Source organism: Anas acuta, chromosome Z, assembly GCF_963932015.1.
Source record: "Anas acuta chromosome Z, bAnaAcu1.1, whole genome shotgun sequence".
NCBI classification, from domain to species: domain Eukaryota; kingdom Metazoa; phylum Chordata; class Aves; order Anseriformes; family Anatidae; genus Anas; species Anas acuta.
The window spans coordinates 7,612,049-7,639,885 of NC_089017.1; the positions used below are offsets into that span (position 1 = coordinate 7,612,049).

The following is a 27,837-nucleotide window of genomic DNA, read 5'->3' on the forward strand; positions in this document are numbered from 1 at the left end:
AACAAGGATAACTTTCGACATTTATACCTGTGCTATTTAGTTTATAGCTAGCTGATGTAATGCAACCTTAGTTACGGTGGCAGCAGGCAGTACAGTGTGAGAGGGTTCTTAAATATTTCCCCAGAATTTTGAGCTATTTGTTCAGCTTTTAATGAGCACTGTATGCCTGTGGCTGTACTAGTAGCAACACTCAAGCCAGTCAGGCAAGTCTGTACAAGCATACACAGCTTCTGGTGGAATACTGCCAAGAAAAGACAACTGTGATCCTAGGAGCACTGGATTAAGGAGATTATTTTAAGGTAGTGGCAAGATCTCACAGCACAGGTCAGCCATGCTCAAGAAAGATTCTTTCAAATTAGGCCAGGTGAAAAATAAGGTAACCAAGATGAGATAAAGGCTCTAAGGCCCATCTATTAAAAAGTGACTAATATGATTTGACCTCACAAAGTAAAGGTTGAGGTGAAAAATGGAACAGGCACTTACATGTCTCTATGAAGATAGTGTATGGCTAGCAATACAAAAAGGTGTAAACACTGGACCAGTCCAATAGCTGCTTAAGCTAAAGAAAAATGCTGGAGCATAAAGAATAGATAGAAACTGAACACAAATAATATCAGGCAGTTAACTAAAAGAATACTAGCCACCAGAGTATGAAAAATTGGAGCAGACTTCCAACAGGGTAAAAAAAGCATAGCTCTTCTAGAATAGAACTTGGCAGGTCTGTGAAAGGGATTATGGACTTGACTCATCCCATGTCATGTAACTGGTGTATCCACTTTAGAAATCTGGTTTAGGTCAGGATCTTAAGCTGCCTCTATAGTCAGTGGAGAAAGATTATTCTGTGGCTGGTCTAGAAGCATAATAATTTCATTTCCAGAGATTAATTTTCTTAGAAAAGTTAGTAGGTTTGGAAACTGTTAAAATAAGCTGTTAAATTCCAGACAGCAGTCCTTACAGACACATCAGTGAATCATTTCCAGAAAGGAAGGCTTAGAAAACTAGGAGAGTAAGGGCCTAACTTTATTTTCAATGTAATGACTTTTGTATCACTATAACCGCACCAACCTTAGTGAAGTTATTCTTCACCACAGCTATATCAGTCTTCTCAAACATTTAGGCAGCACACAATTTCATTGCAAAAACAAGCAAAATGGTGTCAGAACAGTAAGCACTTAAGGTTGGGAGGAAGGTGGGAAATAAGATACAAGATGGAAGAAACAATCAAAGATAAGTGAGAAGGTTTCAGGAAGGGACTTTAAAGGTGATAAAAATGCTAAAAGGAGTGTTGCGGACAGTACAATCGAAGCAGTATTTAAAAGGAGGCAGGAACCTGTCTTTCCCTTTCCCACAGTCCTTATCTACAAAAAACCTCAAGCCTTCCTCAGAGCACAACAGCTTTTATAGGGGTTATGGCTGTTTGTCCCTGCCCTTCCTCTCTCCATCCCTGCCTCCCTCCAAACAGCACAAGCCTCTGGTTTTTAAATGTAGAGGAAAGAATAAAAGAAATAAAATAGGAATAAGAATTCTGAGAACTTCAGAGAGAATGATATTTTCTTTTGCTGCTGCCTTCTTTCCTTACCACAACTTCCTCTGAAGAATCAGCAGCCAAAACCCTCTGATGTGTCTCTTTAGAGACAGACAAAATGTACTTACAGGGCAATTTTCACACAAAGACATGGCAAGTACCATTCTCACATGATCCACACACCTCACATGTCCTGCCCCTTTTCTAGACACACGTGAGCTTCCAACAGTAGTACAGCAATGATGGACCAGGATGTCCTTAGCCCACAGTGACTACCATTTTGGCAGAGAAGTATCCCATGCTATTTCACAATGGCCTATGATAGTCTGCCATGCCTTCTCATTTACTCCAAGGCCAGCAGGTCAAGGGCATTCTGTACATGCCCCATGTCATCAAAAATGCCCCTCTTCCATGTTTCTGTATTTTTGGTTATGGATAAAAAGCACTGGTGCTGGTCTATTTTCAAGATTGCTCACAATACATACCACATTTTCAGCCTTTACATTTGTGAATCTTTTCTGCATATCCTTTTAATCTCAAACAAAACCATAATTACTTTAATTGCTACGGCCTTGTGCTGCTGCCACTATTCCCTGCACAGTGGTCTGCCATTAGGGCACCCTATTCTTCTTATGTTATCTGCAGTGCTACAGAGTAGCCAGAGCCAGCACTAGGATATACTGCCATGAAGACCTGCTCTGATTCTGCAGCACCTGTGGTTCTACAGTGTCTGACAAAGCACACTGAAGTTTCTTGTCCCATATGCTTTCCTGATATCGTTAGTGCCATAATAATGAGGCTTGTTACCCTCAGACATGCTGATGATCTTTATGTCGACATGTAGCAGATGCTCAGACAACAGGCTCTCACTCAGCATGACCTTCATGTACACAGGCCACAATGGCAGGCAGACAGGGCTTCAGGTGCCAGGCAGCCACGTGGAGCCCTGCGATGGCAGGGGGTGTGCCGGACTGTGGCAAAGTGACAGCTCAGGTGGGCCAGGGGAGGGAGTACTTCCTGGTCCTAAGAGCACAACATATTTCTGGGGTAAATTTGTCATGTGACTGTGACGGGCAGGACTTTTGCCAGAAGTGAGGTCACTTCTAATCTTGTATGGAAGTTGTCCTTTAACTACTAACAAAGTATTCAGTCTACCACACTTGCTCATGCCTTCAGCAAGTGCGACTCCTTATCTATATTGTTGTATTAGGTTTAAGTGGCTTTTTTTTTTTTTGGGGGGGGGGGGAGGGGGAACGGGAGAGAGCAGAGGGGGGGAAGGGGGCTGCATGGCTGGCCTATGAGCAGAACCCAGCAGCAGCCCCAGATCAGGTAAGAGCCAGCTCCAGCCGGCTCCAAAAGGGACCTGCCGCTGGCCAGAGCCGAGCCAGGGAGTGACGCTGGTTGGGCCTCTGGGAGAGGCTGAAGAAAGAGGAAAAGCAAAAAAACAAAACCAAAACAACAACAACAAAAAACAAACAAACAAACAAACAAAAAAACTGCTGTGCTATAGCAGCTGGGAGAAAGAGGAATGAGAACCATCTCTGCAGCCCCCCAGGTGAGTGCAGCAGGAGGGCAGGAGGTGCTCCAGGCACACAGCAGCAGTTCCCCTGCAGCCTGTGGAGAGGCCTCTGGTGGAGCAGGCTGTCCCCCTGCAGCCCGTGGGTCCCACATGGAGCAGATCTCCACGTTGCAGCCCATGGAGGAGCCCCCGGTGGAGCAGGTGGATGTGGCCTGGAGGAGGCTGCGGCCCATGGACTGACTTCAACCCATGAGCCTTTTTTTCATCATAGTCTCTCACCGTATTCATCTGAGGAGGGGGAATGAAAGAGCAGTGTGGTGGAGCTCAGCTGCCCATCAGCTGCCCATCAGCGTGAAACCACCACAGTTTGTGCAATAGAGGAAACTGTGCTCCTACTGAGTTAGGTACAATGAGAAGGTTTTATTAGATCTAACTGAGCTGAGGAAAGTGAAAAATTTTATAAGGCCTGAGTAAATCCATAAACAAATGAATTAGCCAGTTCTCATTTTAAAGAAGTTGTTTCCATATGTGTTTTTTTGTTGTTTTGAAATGGTAAGCACATCTTTGATATTTATATAAATGTAAGAATATGCCTATCATCACTGACAGCTGTTACTTAAGAATCAGTCTTGTCTCATGATATTGAGTACACATATTAAATACTATGGCATATTTTAAATACAGACCAAATATTGACTGTAGCAATATCTAATTCAGCCATTTATCACTTGCTCTATAAGCCCCTCTAAATTCATATTCAGCTATACATGGCTGGCACATTCAGATGAGATTACCTATTGGTACACGTAAAATAGTGATTTTTTTCTCTGATGGGATTACTGTACAATGTGGCAGTTTCCTACTTCATTAAGCTATTCTTGATCACTTTATTACTTCCTAAATACATTCTTTAAATTTTGCTGCCTCTTTTAATTATGGACTTTTAATGAACCCATAGCTCTCTCATGGATGCCTTTACTATCTCATTCTATGTTTGAGACTTGCTGCTCAGAGACCTTCTATCACAGAGACCTGCTGGACCACCTAGACTGTCAGAAGTCCATGGGGCCAGGTGGGATCCACTCAAGGGTGGATGTGATTAGCTGGGCTGCTTTTCCATCATCTGTCAGTGGTCATGGTCATCTGGAGAGGTCCTGAATGACTGGAGACTTGCTTATGTGATGCCCATCTATAAGAAAGGTCATAAGGAGGACCCAGGGTTCAGACTAAACATGAGGAACAATTTCTTTACCACGAGGGCAGTCAACCACTGGAACAGGCTTCCTACCAAAGTGGCTGATGCCCCATGTCTGTCAGTGTCTTGACTGCCCGTGCAAAGGGATCTGGGGGTTTTGCTTGGCAGCAAGTTAAACATAAGCCAGCAGTGTGCTCTGGCAGACAAAAAGGGTGAACTGTACCCTAGGGTGCATTGGGCACAGCATTGGTAGCCAGCTGAGGGAAGGCATTGACCCACTCTATTCTGCATTGTTGCAGCCTCGCCTCAAGTACTGTATGCAGTCTGGGGCACTGCAATATAAGAAGGACATAAAACCATTAGAGAGTGTCCAAAGAAGGGCTACAGAGATGGTGAAGGGTTTAGAGGACAAGATGTATGAGGAGAGGATGAGGTCACTTGGTTTGTTCATCCCAGAGCAGAGCAGGCTGAGGGGAGGCCTCATGGCGGCCTGCAGCTCCCTCACAAGGGGAGCGGAGGGGCAGGCGCTGAGCTCTGCTCTCTGGGGACAGCGACAGGACCTGAGGGAATGGCATGGAGCTGGGACAGGGGAGGGTCAGGCTGGGGGTTAGGGAAAGGTTCTGCACCCAGAAGGTGGTCGGGCACTGGGAAAAGGCTCCCCAGGGCAGTGGTCATGGCACCAAGCTGCTGGAGTTCAAGTGTTTGGATAACACTCTCAGACACGTGGTTTGATTTTTGGGTGGTCCTGTGTGGAGCCAGGATATGGACTCGATGATTCTTGTGGGTCCCTTCCAGCTTGGGATATTCTATGATTCTATCTTTGAAGGTCCCTTCCAACTGCACTATTCTATTCTAATTTAATCCTGCAGAGAAAGGGAAAAACAGTAATCTCTATTGTCTACAAATATGTTTTATTTTCATGGGAACATTCATGAAATAGAGATGAAATTCATCCCGACTGATATTTTTTGGTTTCAACTATAAACAAAAATATTTCTGTAGTACAACAGCTTGGTTGATATGAGAGGCACATGTTCAAGTACTGGTTTAACACCAAAAGATCTAAATGATGAACTATGATGCTATGAACACAAAGTAGCACTTTACACAATTACATGGTCTTTCTGTAGTGGTAGTAGACCCCTTTAGGGTCTAACTCATTTCATCTCTTTGATCTGTAACTGGAGTTATGCTGTCATACATGGAGTCATTTCTTGTTTGATATTTTTACTGCTACAAAAAATCTACTTATATTTCTTAAACCAGCATGCATTTTCACAAAACTGTACATTTAATTAACACAGGATGTCCAACTGAATCTCGTGTTGTCTGAAAAGCTGAATAGGAAAAGAGGCATTAATAAAAAACAGGCTCTCAAAGGATGTGTCTCATTATTTATGATTTCTCCTAAATTCATTCAGTCTCTTAAAATATTTTATAAAATGGTCGCATCCTGTATTCTGGGACAGATACAGCCTTTTACAAGACAACACACACAAAGGATACTTAATTTCTAACTTATGTGATTCTCTTAATAACACTAGCTGAAAAGCTCTTCTACCCTCCTTCTGTTCTTAATTTTTAGCCTCTGTCTTCAAATGCAGAAGCATTAGAACTCTGTTTGAGTCAGAGTCTTTGCTCCCTAAATCAATCACAAAATGTTGAAATAGATGGGGAAAATGTGTGAAATCAATGAAGTATGTAATATGTAGGAAGCAGAGCTATGATGATAAGATTACTCTGTAATCTGTTGGATTATGAATTTGGCCTAATATACCTGTCAATGCCATGCTACTGATGGCCATCAGTGTAGGACCTATGGCCAACAGCAGTGCCTCCTGAGTGATGTTTAAATTTAATCCTGGCTACAGAAGAATGGCTAGTCAAGAGTCTTTTCTGAAGTGTATTTTTGTTCCTTGCTCCAGAATGATCTCGGGTCTCTGCTTCAGGGCCTGACAGTTGTTGTTATCCACAGAAAACTTGAAAAATCTTTTCCCTTTTTGTATTAGGAGTTTCAGAAATCTAGTTATGTATCATATGAGATATATTTTTTAAATTAGAAAACTCTTCCTTAAGTGTTGTATCCAATAAATGTATTAAATTCATTTAAAATACAAACCAATCTTCACTTCCAAAATATATTTTGCAATTCAAAGTGTTAAATGAACATTAAGAGTCATACTGCTGTCTTACTTACTATCTGAATAATTACTCTACAGAAAAGTATAGAAGAGTGGTATTTCGGTGCCTTTTGAGCATTCTTTATCCTTACAAATAAACTGCTATTATTTTTGCCTGAGGTTGAATGATTAATGTGCTACTTTACAAAGCAGAAATATATGCTTTCTTGTGCTTATTATCTTTCCAAAGTAACTGTTATCAGTCACGGCTGGAGAAGAGATAGTGAACTAGGAGGACCTTTCATCTGACCCAGTATCACATGTTCTTCTAACAGAGTTTAAATCAATAAATGACAACAAATGAAGGTATAATGCATCTTTTCCTCCCATTCATGGACACTCTCAAACCTCTTTCAGGCAGTGAGTCTGAAGTAAGTGGTATCTGTCATGTGAACTACCCAATCTTTCAGAATCTAGTGAAAAAAATTGCTAGGTCCCAAGAAGAAAATTTGGAAATAGTTCCTTCCTCACAAGGCTATCCGATTTTCCACATAATTATTTTAAACCAAAATAATTCATTGTTCAGGATTATGTGGGGGCATGGATTCACCTTTTGATCAGAATCATACTTTATAGTTAGAACCAATCTCATAAAGAATATCAGCATACTAAAAGCATTCTATCCAATCAGTTATATACTGATAGTCATTAATATTTAAACATTACTTAAGAATCATAGAATGGTTGAGGTTGGAAGGAAACTCTGGATGTCATCTGGTCCAATCCCCCTACTTATCTATTGTGTTTTGGTTTTAATTCTGTCTTTTTTCACTTTGTGTAGTATGAGTAATGAGTATAGCTGCAAGAAAAAACAACTTGTCAATAATAATGATAATCGTCTCTCTCCTTGTTAACTATTAACTTTTATTGCAAAGATTAAATCAATTTTTGTATGTAGTAGTTTGTTACAAAGAAACAAATAGTTACAATGCCCAGTTCTTGTTCTTAACTGATGCTGTTCTATTGTAGTAGTTCAAAACTGGAAAAATGTTTTATTATGAGGGTATCCCTACTTTAATTTTCAGCTTTTCTGTGAATGTGAATATGAAGAGCTAAAGAGGCAGTGACAACAGAAAACTAGCAATGAAAATGGCTATGACAATTTATTATAAACTACAGACTGAAAAGAAGGAATTAAGACAGTGAACTTCACAACAATACAACCTGAAGACACAGATTCTGGAGGCTGGTAAGAGTTATTTCATGTAACCTGCTCAAGCCATTTATGTGACACAACACACTAATCAGAAAAACTTCAATGGAAAGCAAAATGAAAAATAAAATTCATGTTGAATAAACAATATGATGTACACTGGAAGCACTCTGACAAGTGCTTCCAAGTGCAATATGAATTATGTTTGTTTCTTGGTACTTAAGCTTTAAAATCCCAGTAACACTGCCTATTTGGAGGGACGTCAGTTTTTATTTATTTATTTATTTATTTTAATATTTTCTTTAATCTGAAGATTTTTTGTTGAATGTACATGATTCCCTCTTTGTTTATAACAATTAAAATTAAATAGCTTTTTCAATAGAACTACATATTTGAAGATACTTAAAAATTCTGTGCAAAATCACTTAAAATACAATGCCTTGCAAGATTATTTATGAATCTCTCTCAAGCAAATACAATAAATAACGCTAATTTTATCTACTTCCACTTTCTCTCACATCTACCATCACAAAATTACAGGAAATGTACTGCAAAGAAAATAAAATTCAACAAATCAAACCAAATTACTGCTGTATTCCCCTGTTCTGCCAAATTTAAGCATCCATCTGAGGTACCACTCCTCTAACATGTAAAATCTAAAATCAACTTTCTGACATTAGGTAGGGAATTATAGAGAAGTCCCTAAATTTCTCGTGAGTCAGTGGAAACAGACACTTTTCAGAACTGCAAAGACAGATTTCAACAGCCCCTTTAGATAATCTCATCCAGTGTCTAGCCACTCTCATTGTGAATATTTTTTCCTTATGTCCACTCCAAATTTCCCTTGTTGCAACTTTTGACCACTGTCTTCTCCAACTACACACTTTTTAGAAGAACATAGCTTTTAGGTAGTTGAAGAATATAACTAGATCCCCTATTAGTCTCTTTTCTAGGGTAAACAAATCCTATTCCTTCAACCTCTCCCTGTACAGCATATATCTCAGTTCACTAACCATCCCAGGGCCCCTCTGCTGCAGGTTGTTGATAACTCTCTTGTACTGGAGAATGCAGCAGTACAGATGCAGTAATAAAACAGCATAATATATAGTTGCCTGTTTCACAGTCAGAGTGCACTGTTGGCTCACATTCAGCCTGGCATCCATTGTAAATCCCAGAGCCTTTTCAACAGAGCTGCTGCCCTGCCAGCTGGTTCCCAGCCTGTACTGATGCAGGAGGATATTCCATCTTAGATGCAGAACTACACAAGGCTCTTTTGCCCCTCCCCAAGGCTATTAGCATCCTCCTTGTTGAACCTCTGCCACTTGTCCTCTCAGTCTGACCTCACCCCCAACTTAATAACTTTTTTCTATTTGCTAATGCTGATGGGTCATCATCCCGGAAAATATATTACATCACACCACCACTACATAGTCTGGAAGTAAAAATAGCTCTGAAAAAAAGGGTCCTCTACACTGTCTACCAATGCCATCTGAGCTACAGATATTAGATGTTCATAACAGAAGAAAAATGCACCTCTGTAGAACAAATATTCCTAAATATGTTTGGGTAGGCTGATGGAGTAGGTGGCCACAATTACTGTCTGGATTCAGATAAATTTCAGGAGCTAGTGTCCTAGTTTAGAAAAGAATCCTGCTGACTGTATTTCACTCAATGTCTTCGACAAGCAGAGAAATAATTCCCAATTGCTCAGGGACAGCACATGGCAGCATGTAAAACCAATTTAAATGACCTGAAGAGACCTTAGGTGCCCAATACCTGACAGAACATCCACAGAAACATCACGGAATTTCTGTGGTAATAGTTCAAAACAGTGCCTTGTAGATACCCCAGAAACTGTAGGTTATTCCTACAATAAATAAATAAATAAATAGATAAATATTTAAAGTAATGATTCTTCACTGAAGAGTATTTCTTGTTTTAAAACTCTTTTTATAGCTTCTCATTTCAGAATGGTAAAGCAGGCTGTCTAATACCATGACCTCCATTTCAACAGGTCCATTGCAGAGAAGAAATCTTCATCTTGTATATGTCAAAATGGCAGAAGAAAATGATTTATAATTATGTAATGACACAGTTATTTTCAAATACAGTTTGGCAACTCAAGTTTCACTTTTCAATGCTTGTCTATGGTAGATTATAGTGCTTTTCCAGTTCTACACAATCTTTCATTATTGTGGACTGTCAGAAGCTTTCTTACATAGATGAGCGAGATCGCTTGTGAAAAGCTTATTTGCTGCAGAAGGTGCTTTAGTTCTGCAGACTTAAAATACTGGTTTCTTAGCAAAACACTTCACTATTATTAGTTTGCTATTATGAACAAATAATTAAATGGAGACTAATATATGATTATGGTTTTGTGACAGTTGTGCTCCTTTGTTACAAACTACGGTTTTATGTTTGTAGCCTTCCAGTACTTTTGAAAGACTGTGCAACACATTCTGTTCTCAGCACGCCTTACAACAGACGTGCAGTATTTGACATACACACACCACTTCATTAGCAGAGCGATGATTGAAAGAAGTTATTGAGAGGGAACAGCTGTATAAGCTGGACGTTTGCAAGCCCATGGAACCTGATAGGATACACTCAAGTGCTGAAGGAATTAGTGGATATTACAGCTTGACCCTTCTGAACAATTTACCAAAGGCTGTGGGAGTCTGGGAAGGTTCCTGCTGACTGAAGGGCATGAAGAAAGACCCAGAAAACTACAGAAACATTAGTCTAACCTCACACAGGTACAGCCTGGGAGACAAGTGGCTGAGGAGCAGCTCAGCAGAATGGGATCTGGGGGTGCTGCTCCAACACCAGCAGGCTCAGCAGGCTCAACGTGAGCCAGAAACATGCCCAGGCATTTTGGGGTGCATGGAACACAGCATGGTATTTAATTACCTCAAAAGAGATAATTCCCCCACTATACTCAATTGGTGTGGCCTCACCTTGAATATCAGGAGCAGTTCTGAGATGTTGAAAGACAATGATAAAAATTATATTAAGGTCCTTGAAAGCATCCAGAGTAGGGCAAGAAAGCTGTTACCAGGGCTGGAAGACATGTCATGTGATGAGGGATTGAGGACATTTGGATTTCCCAGTCAGGAGGAAAGGAGGCTCAGAGGTGACCCCATTACTCTCTGCAACTTTCTGAGCAGGGTAGGTGTTGGTCTCTGGTTCCTGGGAACTGATGGCAGGATGTGTGAGAATAGCACAAAGCTGTACCAGGGGAGGTTCGGACTGTACATTAGGAGCAATTCATTTTCTGTGAGGGTGGTTAACCACTGGAACAGACTTCCTAGAGAGGTAGTTGATGCCCCATGACTGTCAGTGTTGAAGAGGCATTTGGACAATGCCCTCTAGGATAACATGCTTTAACTTTTGGTTAGCCCTGAAGTGGTCAGGCAGTTGGACTTGATCTTTGTAGGTCCTTCCCAACTGAACTATTCTATTCTGTTCTGTTCTGTTCTGTTCTGTTCCGTTCTGTTCCGTTCTGTTCTGTTCTGTTCTACTGGTGTATGCAATAATTGTCTGCCTTCTCCTTCTAGCCATATATACAAGAAACAGTACATGCTTTTGAAATGAAAGATCTAAGGTATAGTCTAAATCATCTTGTCAACTTATGGGAGGAATTCAGGAAGTACCAAACTCTTGGAGAAAGCTTAGTGTTGTTTTTTTGTTTGTTTTGTTTTGTTTTTTGTTTTATTATTATTTTTTTTTAATACAAAGCCAACCCTTGGAATGGGGTAAAGTGGTGAAGTTTTGGCTTGATGCAATTATGCACACAGCAAAGGCAATATTCTGAGGTCCTTCTAAGGTCCATTTAAACCACTTTTTGATTCTAAGACAGAATCAAATATACCTAACTCATTTATAACAAATATTTCCTTAACCTGTTTTCAAAGACATCTGATAATTGAAATTCTACATTTCCAAACAATGTTGAAGCTAGTTTTTCCCACTGCTCTTGAAAAGTCTTCATTTTACCATGATTTTAAGACACCTGATGTAGATAGCTACAGTTGCAATTGTTTATACTTAGAGTCTATATATCTGTGTATCTGATTCATAGGTATTGCAAAGGATGTAAATATCTATGTCAATTTGTAAGTTTGCTTTTACAAGTGTGCTACGCAAATGAAAAGCAATTCACAGAAAATCTGTCCATTTTAAGTAAACAGAAGAAATGCTCCCCTTCCTTGTTTGTGGTTTAAATATACGAGTTAATTCTCCGGAATCATCTAGTTAAAATGCTTCACAGAAATAGTGGGAAAAAAAAATATTTATTGCTTTTCCTGCCAACAGACTAATAAATTAAGTATTATAGTATATCTCAAGCAAAGTACTAGAAGATGAATTGTTCTAGATGTTTAAAAAATGGACAAACACATACTGATTTTCACTCCTCAATCTCCTCTCTTCTGTATTTTTATATTTAACAGGAATGCAGAGTGTCTACTGGAAAAATTGATAAAAGTAGTAATAAATTGTGCTCATTGTTTTTTCACTTCCTACAAAGGTTACCTAAAGTGACTATTTAATATTTTTATGTCAAAACTTATCTTTGCTCTACACTGATTCTGGATAGAACTGCCTAATTTTTATTAGGATAAAAATACATACTCATGAAACATATCAAGTCATACTAAATGGGAGATATTAAAAAAAAGAAGAAAAATTTTCTACCTTAGTCTGTCTTAGTTTGACTGTCTTTGACTTACACTAGCTGAGAATTATTTTATGCATCTAATGCATCCCATACAGTTTTCGAGAAAAACAAACAGAAAAAACAAACAAACAAAAAAACAAACTACAAAACTCCTTATTAAAAGAGAATCCATATTAACAGAAATAACTAGGTGAAATAGCATTGCTTCTTTAGACAACTAAGCAGATAAAATAATGACTAGTTGTATATCTTTCTACACCATAATATGTTGGATTTTATCTCTATGTGCATATGCTATTAATTTTCTATTCAGTCTTTGTAACCCAGCCTAGTTCCCATCTTCTGTGTGACACATGGTTTAGCCAGACTTGTCTTTTACTTGATCTTCTCTTGCTTTTTATAGAGAGTAATTTGTGTTGGTGTCTTTCATGTTGTTCCTTTAAGAAACTGTCAAATTTATTTATCTCCAGTTATGATGGAATGCTTCTGTCTAAATGTGAAAACAAAGTAATAGCCTGTCTGGTCCTTCAGCTCTTTGAAAGGAGGAAAAATTTGTGGGAGCTCTCATTCAAATACTGTTAATATTTAGCTATAATACTCCCTTGCCATACTTAACAGTATATTGAGTGGGGTCTGAGATGATCTGCTTGTTTTTATATAACTATTTGTGTGCTGCTAGTATTGTGGGATGAATTTCAGAGTGCACACTGATACATGTTAGTGGCACATTGTTGGTATTACCCATGCCTTTGACACACTCCTGATTCTAGGGTTCTGTTTTATTAAGCAATCCTTGTACCGTTTTATCTTTTATACATGCTTGTTTCCTTGCATAATCCTAGTGTATTTAATAGCAAACCCTGTTTTTAACAGTGATCCACTGTTCACCTCCTTGCTTGGATCAGTATGAAGTAGTTTACAACTTCTGCACAGCCAGCCACCAGTCAAAAAAAAAGACGAAACATGTTCTTGGTAAAATTTTGAGTGATATAGCCTGAACACTGAATACACAAAGACATGCAAGGCTAAAGAGTACTGAAATTAAAACAAATACTAGACAATATGGCACAAAATAAAGACAGAAGATCTGTGCCCTTTTGTACATATTCTAAGGTAACCAAAAATATTAAAAATATTGCAAATGTTATACATAGCATTTGTGTGGACAATACCACCTTTTGCTGTATTTAATGCAGGTTTCCTTAATTTTCTGCTTCAAGTGAAGACATTTCACATAGTTTATAGGAAATTTTACTCCATAGTTTTACTGTAGGAGAAAAGGATCATGTATGGACGTCCATAAATCTAGCATGGATACTGGAGAGATCAGAGGGGTCTGAGAGGAGAGGCCAGAGTCTGGCTAATTGTAAGGTTATAAGTCTGGACCAGGTACTGGAGAGACCTGTTTGCAGGTTTGTGTCAGTGTGCAAGGTAATTGGGAGACAAGGGTATCCAGTAGCAGCTATAGGGTAGACTAGTATTCTAATGCCAGTTACTGGAGGAATCTGTAACATAGATATGTTACCAAAGAATATACCAAGCTGGAAGGGACCCACAAGAATCATCGAGTCCATATCCTGGCTCCACACACGACCACACAGAATTAGACCATATGACTGAGAGTTGTCCAGATGTTTCATGAACTCTGGCAGGCTTGGCACTGTCCCATCACATTGCCCTGAGGAGCCTGTCCGAGTGCCCGAAAACTGAACACAGTACATGAGGTGATGCTGCAACAGCACTGAGCAGAGTGGGTCAATCCTTTCCCTCAGCTGGCTGCCACTGCTGTGCCTAATGCACCTGAGAGTACGGTTGGCCCTTTTTGTCTGCCAGAGCACACTGATGACTCAAATTCAAATCGCTGTTTACCAAAACTCCCAGACCCCTTTCTGTGGGGCTGCTCTCCAGCCTCTCATCCCCTAGTCTGTACATATAGCCAAGGTTGCTCTTGTTGAACTTCATGTAGTTAGTGATTGCCCAGCTCTCTAATTTGTCAACGTCTCTCTGTGAGGCTTCTCTTCCCTAGAGGGACTCAATGTCTCTTCCCAATTTGGTGTCATCCACAAACTTAGTATGCATTTGCATCCAAATCATTTATGAAAACATTAATGAGAACTACCCTTAAAATGGAGCCCTGGGGAACCCCACTGGTGACTGCCTGCCAGCCCCATGCCAGACCTCCAAGATCACCGAGTCCAACCTCTGACCTAACACTAACAAGTCCTCCACTAAACCATATCCCTAAGCTCTACATCTAAACGTCTTTTAAAGACCTCCAGGGATGGTGACTCCACCATTTCCCTGGGCAGCCCATTCCAATGCCAAACAACACTTCCAGTTAAGAAGTTCCTCCTAATATCCAACCTAAACCTCTCCTGGTGCAACTTTAGCCCATTCCCCCTTGTCCTGTCACCAGGCACATGGGAGAACAGACCAACCCCTACCTCGCTACAGCCTCTTTTAAGCTACCTGTAGAGATTAATAATGTTGCCCCTGAGCCTCCTTTTCTGCAGGCTGAACAATCCCAGCTCCCTCAGCCGCTCCTTGTAAGACTTGTTCTCCAGACCCCTCACTGGCTTTGTTGCCCTTCTCTGGACTCTCTCCAGCACCTCAATGTCCTTCTTGTAGTGAAGGGCCCAAAACTGAACACATTACTCGAGGTGCGGCCTCACCAGAGCCGAGTACAGGGGGACAATCACTTCTCTAGACCTGCTGGCCACACTGCTTCTTATACAAGCCAGGATGCTGTTGGCCTTCTTGGCCACCTGAGCACACTGCTGGCTCATATTCAGCTGACTATCAACCTATACTCCCAGGTCCTTCTCTGCCAGGCAGCTCTCCAACCACTCATCTCCCAGCCTGTAGCTCTGCTTGGGGTTATTGCACCCCAGGTGCAGGACCCGGCACTTGGCCTTGTTGAACTTCATGCAGTTGGCCTCAGCCCATCGGTGCAGCCTATCCAGATCCTCCTGCAGAGCCTTCCTACCCTCAAGCAGATCGACACACATACTTAACTTGGTGTCATCTGCAAACTTACTGAGGGTGCACTCGATCCCCTCATCCAGATCATTGATAAAGGTATTAAAGAGAACTGGCCCCAGTACTGAGTCCTCCGCTAGTTACCGGCCTCCAACTGGATTTGACTCCATTCACCACAACTCTTTGGGCCTGGCTACCCAGCCAGTTTTTAACCCAGTGAAGCGTATGCCAGTCCAAGCCATGAGCAGACAGTTTCTTGAGTAGAATACTGTGGGAAACAGTGTCAAAAGCCTTACTGAAGTCAAGGCAGACCACATCCACAGCTTTTCTCTCATCCACTAAGTGTGTCACTTTGTCATAGAAGGAGATCAGGTTCGTCAAGCAGGACCTGCCTTTCATAAACCCATGCTGACTGGGCCTGATCGCCTGCTTGCCCTGCAAACGCCACACGATAACACTCAAGATAATCTGCTCCATGAGCTTCCCTGGCACTGAGGCCAAACTAACAGGCCTATAGCTTCCCGAGTCTATCTTCTTGTAGATGGGCATCACGTTTGCTAGCTACCAGTCAATGGGAACCTCCCGATAGCCAGGACTGCGTCTTTGGGCACATGGGGACAGACTGCTCCTGAGCCATTAAGATTTCCTTCTTGAAGAGCACCCAGCCTTCCTGGACTCCTCTGCCCTTCAGAACTGCCTCCCAAGGGACTCTGCCAACCAGTGTCCTGAACAGCTCAAAGTCAGCCCTCTGGAAGTCCAAGACAGCAGTTTTACTGGTCCCCCTCCTGACTTCACCAAGAATAGAAAACTCTACCATTTTGTGGTCACTCTGCCCAATACAGCTCCCGACCACCACATCTCCCACCAGTCCTTCTCTGTTTGTGAAGAGAAGGTCTAGTGGGGCACCTCCCCTGGTAGGCTCACTAACCAGCTGCATCAGGAACTATCTTCCACGCTCTCCAGAAACCTCCTAGACTGCTTTCCCTGAGCTGTATTGCATGTCCAGGATATGTCTGGGAAGTTGAAGTCCCCCACAAGGACAAGAGCTGATGATTTCACAACTTTTGCTAGCTGCCTTCAGCTGTCTCCTCATCCTGGTTTAGCGATCTGTAACAGACCCCCACCAGGATGCCTGCCTCGTTGGCTTTCCCACCGATCCTAACCCATAGGGACTCAACCTTACCATTCCCAGTCTCATCCTTGAGTTCTACAACATCAAAACACTCTCTAATATAGAGAGCCACACCACCACCCTTCTGTGTTGCCTGTCCCTCGGTGGGAGTGGTGGGAGTGGTCCCACCACGTTTCAGTCCAGAAGGATACTGTGAGAAACAGTATTGAAAGCTTTGCTTAAATCCAGAGAGATTTGATTGACTGGCTTCCCTTGGTCAACTAGGTGGGTGACCTTGTCATAAAAGGAAATCAAGTTCATTAAGCAGGACTTTCCCCCCATGAACCCATGTCAGCTCTGACCACTGACTGCATTGTCTTTTGGAAGTTTTTAATAACTCCCAGAGTAACCTTTTACCAGGCACTGAAATTAGACTGATAGGCCTGTAATTACAAGGGTCTTCCTTCTTGCCCTTCTTGAAAAGTGAGACAATGTTTACCAGCTTCCAGTCAACTGGGATCTCTCCAGATTCCCACGACCGCTGAAAAATAATTGAGAGAGGCCTCATGATGACATCAACAAGCTCTCTGAGTACCCTGAGATGAATCCCATCAGGCCCCATAGAACCATATACATCCAGCTCAAACAGAAAATCCTGCACAAGTTTGTAGTTGACTGTGAGTTTATCATTCCTGCAGTCACAGTTCTCCAACTCAGGGCTCTGGGAAGCCAGGGCCCATCACCTGTGTTGAAGACGGAGGTAAAGGAGGCATTCAGACAGAAGAAGGAAGTTTACAGCATGTGAAAAAAGGCCACATGGGAGGAACACAGAGACACTATTCAGGGATGTGACAAGGAAAGACAAGGCCTGTTTGGAATTAGATCTGGCAAGAAATATCAAGGACAACAAGAAGGGCTTCTTCAAATTCATCAGTAGAAAAAGGAAGACTGGGGAAAATGTTGACCTGCTGCTAAATGGGGCAGGTGCCATGGTGACAAAGGATACAGAGAACACAGAGTTGCTGAATGCCTTTTTTTTTGCTAAGATCAGCCCTCAGGAATCTCAGGCTCTGGAAACAAGAGAGGAAGTCTAGAGAAAGGAGGACTGTCCCTTGGTCAAAGAGGATCGGGTCAGAGATCATCTAAACAAATTTAACATCCACAAATCCATGTGCCCTGATGAAATGCACCCACAAGTGCTGAGGGAGCTGGCCGATGTTTTTGCTAGGCCACTCTCCATCATCTTTGAAAGGTCGTGGAGAACAGGAGAGGTGCCTGAAGACTGGAAGGAAGCCAATGTCACTCCAGTCTTCAAGAAGGGCAAGAAGGAGGACCCAGGCAACAACAGGCCACTCAGCCTGGTGATGGAGCAGCTTATCCTGAAGGTCATCTCCGAACATGTGGCAGGTAAGACGGTGATCAGGAAAAGTCAGCATGGATTCACCAAGGGGAAATCACATTTAACCAATCTGATAGTCTTCTACGATGAGATGACTAGCGGGGTAGATGAGAGGAGAGAGGTGGATGTGGTCTACCTTGACTTCAGCTAGGCTTTTGACACTGTTTCCTATAACATCCTCATAGACAAGCTCAGGAAATGTGACCTTGATGAGTGAACGGTGAGGTGGATTGATAATTGGCTGGATGGCAGAGCTGAGAGGGTTGTGCTCAGTGGTGAGGTGTCTAGTTGGGGGCCTGTAGCTAGTGGTGTCCCCCAGGTGTCAGTACTGGGTCCAGTGTTGTTTAACTTATTCATCAGTGACTTGGACCATACAACTGAGTGCACCCTCAGCAAGTTTGCTGACGACACAGAGTGGTTGATACCCCAGAGGACTGTGCTGCCATTCAGAGGGACCTCGACAGGCTGGAGGGTAGGACTGAGAGGAACCTCATGAAGATCAACAAGGGCAAGTGCAGGGTCCTGCACCTAGGGAGGAATAACCCCATGCACCAGTACAGGCTGGGGGCTGACCTGCTGGAGAGCAGCTCTGCAGAGAGAGACCTGGGAGTCCTGGTGGACAGCAGGCTGACCATGAGCCAGCAGTGTGACCAGCAATGAGCCTTCCTGTAGCCAAGAAGGCCAATGGTATCCAGGGCTGCATTCGAAAGAGTGTTGCCGGCAGCTTAAGGGAGATGATTCTGCCGCTCTACTCAGCCATGGTGAAGCCATACCTGGAGTATTGTGCCCAGTTCTAGGCTGCCCAGTACAAGAGAGACATAGAGCTCCTGGACTGAGTCCAGAGGAGGGCTATGAAGATGATAAGAGGACTGGAGCACCTGTCGTACAAGGACAGGCTGAGAGAGCTGGGGCTGTTTAGCCTGGAAAAAAGAGTGAGGGGAGACCTCACCAATGTGTGTAAATATCTGAGGGGAGGGTGTTGAGAGGATGGAGCTGGTCTATTTTTAGTTGTGCCCAGCAACAGGATGAGAGGCAATGGGCACAAACTGAAGCACAGGAGGTTCCAGCTCAATATGAGGGGGCACTTCTTTACTCTGAGGGTGACAGAGCACTGGAACAGGTTGCCCAGTGAGGTTGTGGAATGTGCCTGGATGCCATCCTGCACAATGTGCTCTAGATGATCCTGCTCAGCAGGGGGGTTGGACTAGATGTCCCTTCCAACCTTGGCCATTCTGTGACTGTGATTAAATGTCTCTGCTTTGTCTACATCCCTGTTTGTGAGGTCATCATCCTCATCAAGTAACAAACCAATGTTTTCTCTGGTTCTCCTTTTGTTCTTAACATATTTTTAAAAAGCCCTTTTTATTGTCCCCCACAGTACTGACTAGCTTCAACTCTAAGTGATTGTTGTTTGCATGAATTTTCTCCCTACAATGGTGAACAGCATATCTGCAGTGCTCCCATATTGCCTGACCTCACCTCCAGTGGCCATACACTTCCTTCCTTTTTCTGCTCCAGCTCAAGAAGATCCCTGTGCAGCCAAGTTGTCTTTCTGCCCTGCTTGCTGGACTTCCAACATTGTGGCATTGTCTGTCCCTTTCTCCAATTGCCACTTTACCCACGAGATCCTGTTGGTTTACAAGAAACAAATATAGGAGGGTACCTTTTCTGGTCAGCTACCTTAGTACCTTTACCAAGGTATCATCAAGGTGTTTTAGGAATCTCCTGGACCTGTTTTATCATGTGTGTGGTATTTCCAGTTAACATCTTGCAAGTTGAAGTCATCCACAAGGACATGGGCAGCTAATCTAGAATAACTTGCTGGTATATATAATGTATATTTTTGACTAATGGGCCAGCCACAAGGAGGAACAGGATGAGACCATTGGTGTTGCTTGTGTTTGCATGACTGCCATGTTTTCTGTCTGCACTGATCTGTGCTTAGCCATATATATATATATTTATATATGTACTGTATCAGTTTATGTGTATGGGAACACAGACTCACTACCAGCTGGATCTGGTGACATGGAACCACAGTGACCTCAGTGCTGTTGGGCTACCAGATTCAGCAACTCCTAACAGAACACAAGACTTCTTGAGAGCGTAACAGAATGGACAAAAAAATGCATGAGAAATAGTACCTTGTGAAGAACATTCTATTAAGCATATATTGACCCTTAAACAGATGAAAGAACCTGTACTGTACAGTACCCCTATTGCTGCTGTGGCATGACTCTCTTTCTACTGACACAAGAAAGGAATCAGGTCCCCCCCCCCTTAACCTTTGCTTCAAGCTGAACAAACCCTGGTCCTCGGTCTTTCCCTGTATATCACATGCTCCAGCTCCTATCTTGGAGGCATGCCACCAGACTTATTCTAGTTTCCCAGCGTCTTTTCTGAGAAAAGATTCCGTGCTCCAGATGTGATCTCAGAAGTGCTGAAAAGAGAATAATCACTTCCCTCAGTCTACCGACTTTGCTGTTTTTAATGCAGACCTCTTTTCCATTAGCTTTCTCTGTTGCAAGTGCACGCTATTCCATTAGCTGTCTCTGCTGGAAGTGCATGCTACTGACTCATGTTCAATTCATGGTCCACCAGGATCCTCAAGTTCTTTTTTGCAAAGCTGCCTTCTGACAAGAGAGCTACAGTCTGTACTGTGGCACGATTATTTTGTTCCAGCTGCAGAACTTTGAATTTGCATTTGGTGGACTTCATGTTTCAAAGATACAGATCTAGTCAATCTATACAAGCATGTTATTTTCTTATCTACTATCAATATAATGTAGCACAGTTCTGTTTTTCTAGGCATAGTTTCACGCCAACTAAAACTTCAGTATCATTGATCACGCTTGATCTACACTACATATTTATGTTGTGTTTACAGGCTGTGGCTTTGAAATGGTGAAAAATGGCCAGCCTTTTCAATCCTGTTTGGAGTGTTTTATCTCAAATATTTCAACAAAAATTATGTTTCTATAATAAAAACATATTTTATACTCAGTTAAGTAGAGGCTGTATTTTTTCCCCACCTCTAATATGCATATCACGCTTAGCAGAGATGCAAAGTTTATCTGAGTTAGACAGATGATCATTTCTTACCTGGTCTTTTAACAAAGTGATGACTACTTACAATAATTCTCTAATGCTTAAGGTGAGCATATAAATATATTCTTTCTATTCTCTTCATATATAAAAATTCATACTCATCCACAGGAAGGACAATTGAACAAAAATGGTATTGAAGCAGTTAAGAAGCAGAGTGCCTTTCTTTATAAGAGAGAGAAATATTAGTAGCCAATTCTGCAAAGTGGCCCATAGCTTCAATTTCAGTCCTCTTATTATGGAGTGGCTCAAAGGTATTAAGGTTTGCATTGTCCTTAGGACAAAAATTTAACTTACACCTTCTGAGAATAACTGTAACAGATGTTTGATAACTAGTATATGGAAATGTATAGACAGAAATTTGTAATGGCTTGGGGGGGAAGGAAATGTGACCCTGACCCCACAGATCCATGTGCATTTTCATCCTGACAGTGCTTATTTAAGTGTCTTTAATCAAAGATGTTCCTGTTTCCTCCCCTTTGATACATCTTTAGTTACAACTGTTAGTTTTGCAGGATCTGCTGTGAACTTGATCTAGGAACTGACCCACCTGAAAACTGTCCACCTGAAAACAACTTGCAAATTTGATCAGATCTTCCACAAAGTAAGAGTCTGTCAATTGCTTGATTCAGTTCACAGTCTAGCTTCACAGTCAATTGTGTCAGAACAGAAGAAAGGCAGTGCACTATGACTTGAAATGAGCAGGGAAACTCGGGGGCTTTTCATTATCTATGAAGGAAAGAGAAACTAAAGAAAGTGTCATTTAATGTAAGGAGATGAAGACTGAATAAAAACATTACGTATCTTCAAATACTGAAAAGGTTGATGGAAATGCAAAGACCTTACATCAATGCTGCTCTGTGTAGAACTTTATCCTAAGAATCATTGCAAAATAGGGTCAGAAATAGCCTTAAAACAGCATCTGTTTTATCTCCAAAGCACATTCTCAATTTTGATATTGTTTTAACCTGCTGTTAATGAGCTGGTGAAGGATTTCCACAATCTGCCAAGAAATCTAGAAATCTTAAAAAATAATTCTGCCCTCTCCATAAACTCTCATAAACTGTCAGATGAAAGATGTCTTTCTAATCTCTATCCTAAATCACCCGTTCTGTAATTTGGAAATATTACTGTTTGCTCTGTGCACCACAGACAGAGAACAGATTGCCCTGTTCCTTTTTTGCAGTGGCTTTTAAGTATTTGAAAATTGTTGTAATATCCCTCTACTTCTCCCTCACCCTCCATCTGATTTTCTAAAGATCAAATATTTCAAGTTTTTCCATTGTCATAGATGTCTCTGGATTTCTGACAGAACTTGTTGCTTTTTCCCAGACTCTCTAAAATTATTCTGCCTCTTCTAGAAGCAAAAATCCCCCCAAATGAATGAAATACTTCGATTCAGTCATTACCATTGCTGAAGAACACATGGGCAAACACACATCTTGCAAATAGTACACCTTTTTATATCCAACATTAAGACTTGCCCTTCTAACATCAGAATGATAGTTTTTCTTATCAAATCAGGAAGTAGCCATATGTCTAACTCAGATAAAGGATGTTTATCTGCAAAGAGTAACTCAAACATATGGCAAAACAGAAAGTCTTCCTTTTGAAAACAAAGCATGGTTTCAATTTGGAAATAAATTTCATATTCAAATAATTGAAGTGAAACCCTCTAAACAGTATTCATCAAGCTTAATTCTCATTAAGCTTTTGATGTACTATAGTCTTTGGATCCTGTTATTTTTACAGAGTTAGTATTTAACTAGTTGTATGCCATCCTGCCACTCTGCGGTTATTTCTTCCTACCTACATTTATAATTTTCTTTAGTTTCTTGTTGTATTGGATCCTATCTTTTTCATAACATGACTTCAATTTTTAAAGGCTATTTTGGACTATATGCCAATGCAGTTTGACCACACTAAACTTCTTTCACTTGTTTACTTATAAAGCATACCTTTATAGACGTACATAAAAATCCTGAATAGTACAGACAGACATGTCTAGAACTCCACCACTGATAACTACTTTTGGTTGTGGTTTTCCAACTACTTTTATTTTCACCCTACCGTAAGTTCATCTTTATCATGTTTCATTATTAGTTTATAAGAATACCATGTGATACAGCTTTGAAAGTTTTCTTAAAGTCATGATAGCTAATATTTATGTATTTATATATTAATATTATTAATGTTTATCCATCTATAGAGATTTATATTAATTTATTTTAATGTTTACATTATGTGTTTTTACATAATGTGTTACATTAATTTATATTAATGTTTATCCATCTATATAGCCTGCTGCCATCTCAGAGAAATAAATTAAACTGGTTTGACATTATTCATTCCTGAAAAAGCTCATGTCCTTGATCCCTTCTCAATGTTTGCAGGTAAGTAATTTTACTATATTGTTCTACGTCTCTCCCTCAACATAAAACAGATTCCATTAGCTCTCATTTCTTGTATTAACTATATTCAGCAGCTCATTGAGACTGACTATTCAGTCAAAACTAATTAAAAACTTTGGCCTTTCCACTTTTTAGAGAACTGTAATTCTTTGGCCTTCCTCCTACAACCACTGTAATAGAGAGGTATTTTGCATTTTCCAAATTGTCTCATTAGTTACATCTCATTCCATGTATTGTGGTAGGTAAACCTTGTAATCCTGCTTTATAAGAAAGCCAAGAACATAGACTGTTAGAAGAGTTAAGGAAGATTCATTCCTACTGAAAGGCTTTAAACAAGGACTAAACCAAGGAAGACAAATCTGCTGTAAAACAGTCCCCCAAGTGAAAAGATAAGCAGGTTATGTAAGGACCTCCCTAATGAAAATAAACATATTCTCTGGTAAAATGTGAAAAGGACTCACTTGCAATATTTACTCTGTTAAACAAAGTAAGGTCATGGCACAAGCTCGAGCTCAATTATGTGTCTGTCCATCCTATTTAACAGTTAGCGTGTTCTTAGATCAGTTAGTTTTAGCATCAAATCAGTACTCTTTCAGAGGGAACAGAGGAGTGTTTGGTAAGTAACATGGACCTGTTACTGCCTACAGGCTGCATGGGACACGGCCACACTGTTTGGAGGAAAGAGAATTTAGTTATATGGGTACAGTATGTGTTGTGCCACATATTCTTGGGGCAACAGAATTGTCCCTGGCTCATTTTATATACCTTTTGTCTAACTAACCAGTGGTTTCTTTTATTTTGATTGCCCCAAGTGTTCTCCATTTGTCTGAGTTTGTCCCCACTTTTATACTATTCCCTTCTACTCATCTTTTGACCTTTCTTCTGTTTTCTTTGTGCTTAGTCTTATATTTGAGGTCAAAAGAGAACTTATGATTTATTTGGGCTGTTGCTTTCTACAACCTTGTCCTGGTTTCTGCGGGGATAATTTTCTTCCTAGTAGCTGGCACGGTGCTGTGTTTTGGATTTAGGATGAGAATAATGCTGGTAACACACTGATGCTTCAGTTGCTGCAGAGCAGTGCTCACACAGAGCCAAGGACATTTCAGCTTCTGGTGTGGCCTTGCCATCAAGGAGGCTAGGGTGCACCAGGAGCTGGGAGGGGACAGAGCCAGGACAGCTGGCCTGGGGTGGACAAAGGGATACATAATGCTGAACAATGAAATTAGGGAAGTTGGCTCAGGTGGTACCACTGCTCAGGGTTTGTCTGGGCACTGAGCTCAGGGTCAGCTCAGGGTGAACAGTTGCACTGTGCATCACTTGATTTGTATATAGTTTTCCTTCATTTTCTGCTCTATTGACCTTTCTCTCTGTCAACCCACAAATTTTACTTTTTTTTTTTTTCTTTTTTCTTTTTTTTTTTCCCATTCCTTTTCTTTTTCTGATTCTCTCCCCCATCCTACTATGGGGAGGGAGGGAGGAAGTGACAAGCTGTGTGGTGCTCAAGCTGCCTGCCAGGTTAAACCACAACAACCATACATCCTCTGCACTGGAGGAGTGTGTACTCAAAATCTTTTTATAGTGTATTTGAGGTAATACACATTTTCCTCAATTCTTTTCTTAGACTTACTTCCTGTGAAAATATTACATATCGAATTTCAGAGCTTAAGTCTGCTAATTGGGAATCTGGTGGATTTATTTCTCAGGATTCCTTTCATCAAAAGATACCTTACTATTCAAAATCCTTCACTATCACTAGTAGTGGTAGATCCTTCTGCTAGCTGCTTACTGGAAGCCTTGGAATCCTAGTCTTTTGAGGCTAGCCTGGTTAGTAGGCCCTTACCACGATGACTATCTATGTTTTCATCCCCTTCAAAAACTACCCAGAATTTTCAGCATGCTTATGTGTCACTGTATTATAGACTTCAGATCAAGTGTTCAAGCAGACACCACTGAGCCTCTTCTATATCAATTCACATAGTCAGTTCAGAAAGTAAAATCAGCCTGTTATGAGTTGATAAAGGAGACAATCAGTAGGATAATTAATGTATATAACAACATACATATACATAATAAAATGATATACATATAATTTATATATATATAAAACAGTGTAGCTCTTTTGCAAGGAGCAAAGATGGGAAAAACAGATGCTGTTTGCTTAGACATTAGAAGCAATGCAAATATCTGCTATATGTATTTGGAGGAAATGATCTGAAGCATGAGTTGGGGGAGCATTTTTAGGAAACATGTATTTTACACATGAACAACAGTGAAACAGAAGCACTTAAGTTTGGAATGCACCAACAGATATAAACATGCTTTCTGAAGACAAAAAGGAAGGCAGCCTCAGCATGCAAGAACAAATGAATTCTGTTCATCCAACATCCAATTTACTGAAAACTTCTAGCAGCTTATAACAGAACATTATAATGCCCTGAAGCTCAGGGTAACAGAAAGCTATGAGACAGAGGTTGTATCTCCAGATTAAAGTAAAATAAATACAAGTTAAAATGCAGTGGTATGGGTACTAAAGAGAAGTTGTCTAAATATAAAAGACTCCAGAAGATAAGGATCAGAGACAACTCAAGAAATCTCCATTATGGTAGAAACAGCAGGTCTAGCTGAGTAATGCAGCAAAATACAGGATGTGTAAAATATTTTCAGTATAAAAGAAACATACAAACACACATATATATAAGGTATGCAGTTAGAGGAAAATTTCCCTAAATAAAAAAGATAGTTTCAAAACCATAAGCAAGAAACATCTAGAATAGAAGAAACAAAAATCAAAGAAACAATCAAAAAACATGAAAAGGAAGGGACTTTGATCTGTATCATCAGTTAACCTCTCAATTAACTGTGCGTTGCCTGCTTATAGCACAAGCTCTTCAGCACAGAGATCTCTGTCTCTACATGTCTAAAAATTTCATAAACTACATCAGTCAATTACTCTTTCATGTGATTAAAGTGATTGTCAGTGCTATGATGGAATCCTGCAGCACCTGAACTGGAAAAATTACTGTTCTTAAAGTTGCAGTTATTTTCCATTACAGATCTGCCAAAACGACTGGTCGAGAATTGAATTATTTTACAGTAGCTTCATATTCCATGCAAGTTGATAGATATCTATTCTTTACTACAGGTATTAATTAGAGCATTGCTTAATATTCACGTTTTTTAATGTACAAATCTTCCAAAACAATAACTGCCAACACTCTGAGGTCTTATTTCTCTGTCAAGACTCTGAAGAGATTGCAATACTCATCTACTGAGATGATGACAAAACCAAACCATTTACAAATATTTACTAACATTACAAAGTATCATAGGTAATGTCATTCCCACCCATTAAAATGTAAAATACCCCCCAAAATTTAGGGGTTGTATTTTTTTTTCTAGATGTACCAGTAAAAGTTGTCAGTGTAATTCATGTTGAAGGCAGCAGACTGATTATATGATTTTTTTTTTTTTTTTTTCTCTCAGAACATGAAGTTATTGCAGAATTTGATAGAGGTGGCAACAGTATTCAGAAAGTGCCTATTAGTGTGATTTAAAACACATTACTCATACATTAACAAGGTCAAATTGAATTTTACAGGCTGAAATGGCTACATATTAGCTAAAATGGATACATCCATCTTTGTAAATCAAACTGCCTACCAGCATTCCTGGGTATTGGATCCTGGTTACCCATACTGATAAACTGCTGGAGTGGTCCCTGGCACAGATTTGGTCCAAATCAACCAGAACTAACCCAAACAACTGCTGGGTGCAGATCTGGAGCTGCACAAGCACCAGTCCCGGTAGGTGGTCTGCATGCAGCCACAGTGTTTTGGAGGGCAAGACAATTTAAAAGTACGGACGTGGAGTTATTTAATATTAGTTGGTTCCCACGCCAATATTCCTGGCACATTTAATTTGCTAAGATCATGAAACCATAATGACTGATAGAAAAGCATGCTGAAACTCTTCAATATGCATCGGCATCCTACTGATATTGTAAGTATGTTTAATAAAGAATAAGCAAGTATTTTATTTTTAAAGTATGCGTTATTACTAGTAAGCTGTAAGAGGGGTGTTTTATGCAACATCAAAGTGTTATATGCTAATAAAGTATGCTAACCTACAAAACATGATACTTTACTTCCTTCTATTTTACAAGTTTCAGCAATATAATATTCCCAACTGATAAAATGGTTATTTGGTAAAACCAGGCTAAGTGATTAGAGGGCAGCAGATAAAAGTGTGTGAGTTTTAGGGGTGTTAGCATTTGCTTTTGTTTTCCCCCCACCCCTATAGGCTCAGGCAAAGTCTCTTGATTCTAAAGCTGCAGAGGTGGGGTGAAGAGGAAGCAACAGTTATTTGAGCCTAATGTTCATTACTGCTTTTGCCACATTTACTGCATGCTAAAGAAATGGGATTAAGGGAATACCCTCAGAGCAGATAGTACTCTAATAAGATTGAACTAATAATCTGATTACAGAATGAGCTGCGCACAAGATGCACAGAGTGAATACAGTATGCATGCAAACATGCACATACATGCATACCATAAGAAAAACTTCACATCCAAATATTTTTG

General features: G+C 40.6%; 1 protein-coding gene and 1 long non-coding RNA gene across 4 annotated transcripts in view; one reads left to right on the plus strand and one right to left on the minus strand.

Moving 5' to 3' along the window:
• PRLR (prolactin receptor) overlaps window positions 1–27,837 on the minus strand; it is a 169,035-nt gene that overhangs the window by 95,665 nt on the left and 45,533 nt on the right. The window lies entirely within an intron of this gene.
• On the plus strand, window positions 2,845–21,448 carry LOC137847916 (uncharacterized). The gene is made up of 3 exons (XR_011091121.1): window positions 2,845–3,080; window positions 7,445–7,608; window positions 21,352–21,448. It is a non-coding gene; the product is annotated as an uncharacterized lncRNA (long non-coding RNA).